General features: G+C 36.6%; 1 long non-coding RNA gene across 1 annotated transcript; it reads right to left on the bottom strand.

The window, feature by feature from the left end:
• Positions 1-271: 271 nt before the first annotated feature.
• LOC148224394 (uncharacterized) lies at positions 272-5481 on the bottom strand. Its single transcript, XR_015802881.1, has 3 exons — positions 5349-5481; positions 4690-4799; positions 272-1463 (listed from the first exon to the last, which is right to left on the bottom strand). It is a non-coding gene; the product is annotated as an uncharacterized LOC148224394 (long non-coding RNA).
• Between the last annotated feature and the right edge of the window lie 3377 nt (positions 5482-8858).

Here is an 8858-nt window from a genome sequence, read left to right as displayed (position 1 = left end):
TTTCTTGTTAGGACCCATACTCTAAGGAAGACCAAGGTATAGAAAATATGAGACAGTAAAAGTATATTATTCTATGTAGACTTGAGAACTAGTTACAGATTAAAAGAGAAATACACAAAATAAGACTGAATAAAATTAATACATTTAAAAGCAAAGTATTATGGGAATACAAAGAACTTAAATAAAACTCATGTGAGATAGCCTAAAAAGAATTTACATGAAATCTATGAGAAATCATACACAGGATAGCTGAAAGTCTTAGTGTCTTTAGGGTGGGGTTCTGAGTTAAAATGACAGACACCAAATAGCAATCTCTAGAAAAATTATACCTGCACTTTAGTCCTCTTGAATGATTCAAGAGACAATGAGGAAATAATATGAAGCATAACCCAATTGCTCTAACCAGGAACTACAAGAAGATTGAAGAAGTATCCCCTTGGCCAGAAAAAATAACAGCAAATTTTGAGAGATAGTTCATGTCTAGGGTGCCCTGTACCAAGAAAGGGGAGAAATAGAAAATCAAAAATGAAACAACTTTGCTAAAAGCAAAAACAGGAAGCTGCTACTGTTGGCAATTACACTGCAAATATAACCAACTGAACTAAGCCGTGTTAACAAAATTATTAACAAAGAGCTTAACTAGAGACAAAAGTTTTATGAGAGCAGCAGTGTTGAAGAAAATGTCGACTGAAATTTACCTGATTTTTTAAAATGGGTGTATGTTTTCAGTGAAATGGAACTAGAAATGACAGTGTTTGCAAAGTGGATGCAAGGTCAGAAAGACTGAATGCAAGGATAAATAAACTGTAGAGACAGCAACAGCAAACACAATAAATGTGGGGGCAGTCACAACTCAAGGGCATCAGGCTGTGGGGTATCATGTCTTGTAAAGAAAGCAAATGTCTTGCAGAGTCCATATTATCTTCTGCAAAAATAACAGAGATTAAAATCACAATCTGTCCAAGAACAGAGACTGGAGAATAAAGCCCTGATTATGAGGCAGAGACAAACCACTATCTTACTTCTCTCTTGCAAATGTTCGCAGGAGTCTGTAAAATTCGTTCAGATTTGTTTTTATTTTTTCTTAGTGATGCAACAAATGAAGGAAGAATGAACTTCAAAATAAATAGTGGAACTGATTACAGTGTAAATTCTGGAAGCACATACGAATATATGGTGACACACAAATAAACAGTGACTTGCCTGGATCAAAATCAAAACAAGTCTTAATTTACATAGTAAGCATAAAATGAACCCATGTGGTGAAGTCATACAAGCACTCCTATACAAGAATAAATACAATCAAAACACCTCCGAATTATGAAACAGGATTTTTCTTGCAAGCTTGTTTTGAAGAACAAAGTCTGCAAATATGGAAAATCCAAAAGTAGGGAAGTTCTTTAGGTCCTCAGAGGTAAATTCCTTCAGAGGATGACCCAGAGAAGATGATGGAGCTTGTTATCCTGAAATACAAGACAGAAAATATATCTCATTCCTTCATTATCTAGAGAATCAAGCCTTTTCAAGAGAAAATTGTCCTTGATGACTAAAATTTAAGTCAGATTGTCTTTTCACTACAGCTTTTTATCAAGTATAAACCTAAAATATGAGAATAAAGAAAGCAGGAGCTAATAGTATTTTCTAAAAATAAAGGTGAAATTTTCTTCTTGGAGATTTTAAAAACTTGAGTAGATATATTGATATGGTATAAGACCTCACCTCCCTGACATAACTTTGAAGTTAGTCCTGCTTCATGCAAGATATGAGTCTAAATGGCCCCCTGAGGTCAATTATAACCTAAATTATTTTGTGATCAAATGATTTTGTGAGCAATGTGAACTTGCAAAGAAGAAATTTTAAACTCATTGATCTTGGGAAAATTTAAAGAGAAAATAATGCCATTTGGAAAGAATAAAGAAAAAAAGGTTTGTTTCTGTAATATGTGTTTTATTCACCTTTCCAAACAAGCAAGCTAATACACCACATTTCAGTTTAAAAAAAAGAAATAAATAAGTAAAGCATCTACTCAGAAAGACTGTAGAAGACGCTTTATAGCATCTGGGTCTTATTTATTAACTTTTGAACTTTTCTCTTAGGAAAGACTCTTGGCCATTAAGCTGTAGAATATTTTGGTTTTTTCTCTAAATTTTCCACTTTCAGTAAGTGCATTTTGGATAACAGAAACCCAGGTGTTGCATCAGAAAATAAACTAGCCAGCTATTACTTTTAGATTTGCTACTTTTCTGCTTGAGTTTTGAGGAATTTTACAAAGTGGAAGAATGCTATCATAGGAGCAGGGTAATTACAAGATGAGTTTATCATAGCACCTAAATTCTAGGGCCTATATCATGATAGTTCAGTGGGACATATAGGGGCTTAACAGCTCTCAGCCTTATTTTCTTGATTTGAAATAATATTGAGAACAGAGATGGAATTCATGACTCATTCAGTAAATAGAAGCACTCACTAAAGCATTTTAATTCTGAACTGAATCTAGTTTTAAGGAATCTCATTGTATGTCCTGATTTCAAAACAGAAATTCCTTAGCAGAAAAAGAAAACTTTGTGAGGAATCCATGTGAAATGAGGTAACTCATGCCACTCTCCTCACAAGTAGCAAAGATAATTCCGTGTCAGAGATGTATCTGCACATTTCTGTGGTCAGGTGTGCACTGGGGCAGTCAGTCGCTGGAACAGGCTCCCCAGGGAAGCAGCCACACCTCGAAGCCTGCCCGAGTTCAAGGAGTGCCTGGACAATGCTCTTGCTCATACGGTTTAGTTGTAGGTTGTCCTGCAGGATCAGGAATTGGACTCAATGATCTGTATTAAACCCTTCTAACTTGAGATATTCTTTTATTCTCAGGATTCTATGATTTGTACATGTGAAAATGCCTTGGGTGCTATTCTGAAGGAGATTACTTTGATGATTTTATTTGAACACAGTGTCCTCTTATTTTTGGATGAAGCAGGGCCACAGTTCCCTCTTTGATCTTAAATCAACTAGTATGACTGATTGCTCTTTTCCAAACAGTCTTATTTTCCCTTCATTCTCTTGGAGCCTAATTCAGTTTTAGACAACAGTAAAGCACTTACACATTTTTAACACACATACATTTTCTCAGTGTTGCTCCTCTCAGAGGAATGATTTCTGTCATTTCCTCAGATTAATTCCTTTCAATACCACAGGAATGCTGACGTTTTAAACTATAGCTTTATGTTGGTGCCTTTGATGCTATGTATATATGATATCTTTCATTCTCAGCATGATTCACAGGGTTACTTCCTAGGATGTTTAGCCTCAAAAGTGATAGTTGTCATTCTTGTGAAATTAACCACATGCAAAGTAAAAGACTGAGCTTCTTATGGACAATTTATCACTTCAGAATAGAAGTACACTGGGCCAAACAAATGCTAAAGTTAATTTAATCATAGAATGGTTTGGGTTGGAAGAGGCCTTAAAGTTCATCTAATTCTTGTCCTGTGGGCAGGGACATCTTCCACTAGAAAAATGTAATTAGATTTATTTGAGTTACTTCAGGACTGACTCCAGCTCACACTGTAAAACTACGGGGAAAAAAAAAAAGCTTAGCAAAGTTGCATTTTCTGCTATGTGAAATGGACAAATAACAGAACTTAACCAAAAATACTCAGTCATTTTGGTTAGGTAAAGGTTGTGGTGTATCTGGATCCCATTTTCCCATACACAGCTGTAGTGCAGAAGAGAACACATACAAAAAACAGGGAGACAACTAATCATATATGAAGCTCCTAAACATAATCTAACTCCTAAACAATGGATCACACAATAGATTTAGAGTTTAGTGCTGCCTTATAAGGAAATTACATTGGTAATAATCAAACTAGTGAAACAAAAAATCAACCCTTGATTAAAGGGAGACGTACATTATGTCTTTCTCTGGCTGTCCTTGATATTTGAATGAAACAATCATTGGAGAAAATCGTTGGTGTATTAAACAGAACTCCAGACTCTAGCTTTTCCCAACCCAATACATTAATGGGAGTAAGATTCCAGTTTTTCGCAGACAAATATATCAATTGGAATAAAATTAGTCTTTTCCCCTTCTGCCTTCTCTCTTCGTCATTGAGTGAGGCAATAAAGCATTTCTATTGTTCTGATTACAAAGAAATGCCTATGCAGGAAAGTGATCAGTTTGAATATCTTCAAAACTGAGCCCTCTAAATCCACTGAGGTCTCCTAGTCCAGAAGTCTCAAGATGACTGTCAGGAAGATTATGGAAGCCAGAGAAAAACAGCAGTACCAAACTGAAGAAGGTATCCTATACTTTGAATTTGTGTCAATACTACTCTGACTGTCAGAGAAGGAAGCATACCTCAGTTTTCCACTTCCTTGTTGTGTGCTCTAACTAAAATATGCTACTGAATTAAGAAAATATGTATGAATGTGAAAACATCATTTGAAACTTGTAATCATCTCTGCCCTTTTAGAGGATGTGAATGTTAGCCAAAAAAATCTCCAAAGCAAAGCTCAGCAGGAGGCTGTGGAAGGATGCAAAGAGGAGACAGGTGTCACAATCAGGCACCTTGGGAGAGAGGCAGTTCTCGGTAAGTGCAGCAAATCCACTTGCAGAACAAAATTATAGAGATGTGGAAACTTTGAGGCATTCTCATTCACAATTGGTGTCAACTCCAAATACTCAATTCCACCTACCCGTCATTGAAGAACCTCAGTAGACATTTCATAGGACAAATGAAAGGATTCCAATTCTTAAGGTCATAGAACTGACTTTGTGTAGATTGTGTCCCAGCTGCAGTGAAAATCTGTACCAACAGATGTACATTAAGCAATCTAAATATGCTTAGTGAAACTATCAATGACTAAGCAATACTCTCTGAAAACTTAAAAATCAGTGTGAGCTACAATCCCAGCATCAGATTCTCCAGTAGATGTTCTACTTTATCACACTGTCCTGTGAAGTTCAGGTTATGTCATTAGTAGTAATTAATTATCTTTAGCCAGCTTTAAGCTCTGATGACATTAGTACACCTTTGAACTGTCAGTACACTAAAAATATAATATAATAATATAATATTCAGTTAATTATTCCTGAAAACATAGTTTCAGAAAAATTATATATTTCCATTTAAAAAATCAAGAATGTTGCTCCCATTTGAATTAATTGTCCCAAAATACCCAAGCCTTGTATACATGAGAGTTTGATGAAAGAACCGTTCTCACAAGAGCGAAGGAGTAAAAAACCTGGCAGCAATGCAGGCAAAAGTGCCAAATGGCAGAGACAGCAGCAGTATGTCTGATGTGAGATATTCCACCTATGCATCATGAGCAGGGGCTTTGCTGCCAGCTCCTACCTCTGACATGCCTCCCTTTCTCAGCTGCTGCAAGCTATCTCCATGCTGTGCACAGCCTCTGTTGCAACCAGGGTGAGGAGAAAGGCAAACCCAAAAGGAAGAAAAAAGGACTCTTTTGTGACTTTTCCTTTTTCAGCTTTGTGGGAGATTGAGACTGAGCTTTGTCACAGACTAGTGGCCTGTGACAGTGGAGTGGGGAGAGGAGTGCTCTCCAGGCAACGGAGCACAAAGGGAGAGAAAGAGTGGCTGCAACCAAACACGGAAGGGGATGAAATATCTGCCTTGACTGTATTATAAAAATAACAGGGAAATATGCTTCTTAAGCAGGATGACCATCTGTCTGTGATGGGTGACAAGCCTGTTTTAATGTTTCCTGTAAAAAAGACTTTGCAGACGTTTGAAGTTAACTTGACCCCCTACCTAGATTCTACCTCTGACACTGCAAAGCCTTCCAGCACACTTTGCCTAAACTGTCTCTACACATCATCCACTGCACAAGTTTCTTAGGTGGAAACCCTGCCACTGTTTACAGTTCACAGAAACACTGTCTGATAGTTTAGGACAGGAAGTGAAAAATGCCACTAAGCCAAATGAAACTAGAAGGGAGTTTATGTGGGAAGAAACTAATGAGTCAGACAGATATTTTGGAAGAGTTACTCATCTAAGAACTGCTTAATACTGCTATGTTTTGACTTAATAAATGTTGACAACAGTGGGTAAACCTGCCATCCTGTTTAGGAGTAAATGTGGGAATCTATTGAAATTCATTTGAAGGAAAAAGGTGGCTAAAATGCCCACATGCATTCCCCAAGAAACAGGAATGGCCCAGAGCCCAACAGGAAGACAACATAAGAGCAGATCTTTTGCTGTAACTACTTTTATGTATGTTCAACTGTCTGTGAAATAAAGGGGAAAGGAGCATAAAAGGCAGCCCAGAAGATGGAGTGGAGCTGGGCTGTGGGAATATCCTGAAGGCACCACCTGAATGTGGTCTTACAGGAGTGTGTGCCAAGAAGCAGCATGCTGTGATGGCCTGCAGCAGGAGAAACAGAGACATGTGCTTTCAATGCAAAGAGGGCTCCACTAGTGGGGTCTAGTTCCACCATCAATTTTGCCTTTTGAGGGAAAAACCTGAAAAAGTGTGACGTGTTTAACTACTAGAGTCAAAACAGGACAACAATTCTGCTACAATTAAAAAAGTGCCCTGAGGTATTTTCCTTATTTCCAGTATTCAGTGTTTCTATTACATTTACGTAATAGTGTTTATATTACATTTGATCCAAAAGATGACAACATGCAGCTGGTATTGAAACATGTTAAGATGTTACATTATGTATGTGAACACTAAAACATGGATTTTTAAAGAGGCTTGAGCATACTCTCATCAAATCCACAAATGAAACTCACTTAACTTCCAGTTTGGTTCTAAATCCAAAATCACACTGAAGCTCCTTAGCAAAAACATGAACAGTTATGATTAATGAATTCTATGCAAATTAAATTAAACAGAAATGCCATTTGGCCTGGAGATTCTGATTGTACTTTTATCTGCAACTGAAAGTACAATTAAGGGTAAGAATTCACACAATTACATTCAAATAAATTTTTTCCTAAAATATACATTGACAAAAATCAATCATTCTTCACAAAATTATCTGTCTGTGTTCAAACTTAATTATTTTCTTCCAGGTACCCAGTAGTGACATATGACAATCCTTAGGGTATCTCTGCAGCTCACAGTACAATTAAAATGCTCTAGTGAAATGGAAGTGTTTTTTAACGATCTTAACCCATTTTCTGTTTGAAAATCCTACAATGGTTAGCATACTAACAAACACCATAATTTTGATTTAAAATTTTTGCTTTCATGCTATACATAAACTTCACACAATCAAATTATTTTACTCATGGCAGGTATAATAAATCCTAAATGATTTTTATACACAGTGTTTTAATACCAATGCTATAATCCATCATGGTCATGCTAGTGGAACCCACTAAGGAATCCCAGCACAGCTGATGCTATTATTCTCTTGAGTCTATATAGTGACACGTGTCTATTGAAGCAAATCCTCGTTTTGTCTTCTTCCAAACCCTTTTTTGGTGTCTTAGTGGTATCAAGCAGTGCAATTTCATGATAACACTATCAAAGAGCGCAAAATCCAAAGCTGAGTCAACTCTCATAGCATGCTAAAAAGCCAAGGGATGTGAATGTCTGGGCTGCTTTTCAGGAAGATCATTCTGTGTGCATTTTGCTATCTAATTTGCACTCCCACACCTGCTTCTCCATTCCAGAATCAGCTTTCTGTGGTTGGTACTACTGTACTACACTATTGTGATTTTACATGAATATTTAGAGAAGTCTTGATAATTTTAAATGACAGAAGTGTTAGTGTTGAAATTCAATTATTACAGTAATAATAATAATAATTATAATAATAAAAGAAAAAACAGTAAAAGAAAACTAGAAAATTAGCTTTATAGGTGGTTTTATAGCTAATGGCAGACAGCCATGTCCTGTGATCATATCAGTCCAAATGAGTGCTGGTTACCTGAGAGAGGCCGTTTGGATGTAAGACAGCTAAAAACCTCAAACTCACACTTCACAGCAAGGTACAACAGCCCTCAGACACAAAAAGCTGAGAGCCTCAAGGCTGTCAGCAGCATCTTTAGGGAAAGAAAAAACAGACAAGGAGGATTAATAATTTTCTACTATCTTACTGGTGTTTGTGTACAAAAAAATTGTGAACAGGAGTATGACCAAGGCCATATTATGTAGACAGAGTAACAGCATGAAAACTCTATTAGCCTCAAGAAATTCTCAGTTTCTTTAGTACTAGTGTTAGAAAGACTGTGTCATATTAAATGATGTTGTGGAGTGTCACATAACTTAAAAGTTATTGTCAATGGAGACTGCATCTAAGAACACTCCTGTGAGGGCTAATGGGATCCCAGGAGCAGAAAGGCAACATGAAGCTCTTTACATACTCAAAGAAGTTTTGTGTAGCCCATGCAATGACCTTCAGAGAGCTGGAAACAAAGGCATGAATGGGTATTAATCACTTTCAGTGAGAAAACTCTCAAAAATCTTTCAAGATACTTGAATGCCAAGATATTCCCTGAAACATTTTGGGAATGATAAATACAAGTGAATAAATATTCTGTCAAGTATTAGTCATGTAATACACTAGATCAATGTGTCTTCAGCTGTACAGTGTTGTCACTCTAAAGCTTCACTGGCTTCACCATTCCAGTATAAGTATAATTGCAGTGTCTATTAATCATCCAGAAAGAGTTGGCCCAAGCTGAAGATTGACCTGGTATTTTTCTCTTCATGTCTATAATAAAAATTGTCATCTAGCATTGTCCTAAGATGAAAAAAAGGTTATTTCAGAGGAAAGTGTCTGTGGAGTTATTCCTCCTGCAGTGTAAAACAAAACTGATTTATAACCATTTAAACTCAAGTGACCTAAGGAGTCTTGAAAAATAAGAATTCTTTGGGCCACTCAT

This window comes from Sturnus vulgaris, chromosome 3 (genome assembly GCF_052056855.1).
Source record: "Sturnus vulgaris isolate bStuVul1 chromosome 3, bStuVul1.hap1, whole genome shotgun sequence".
NCBI classification, from domain to species: Eukaryota; Metazoa; Chordata; class Aves; order Passeriformes; family Sturnidae; genus Sturnus; species Sturnus vulgaris.
Note: the sequence above shows the minus strand (reverse complement) of the source record. Positions and strands in the feature narration are given on the sequence as shown.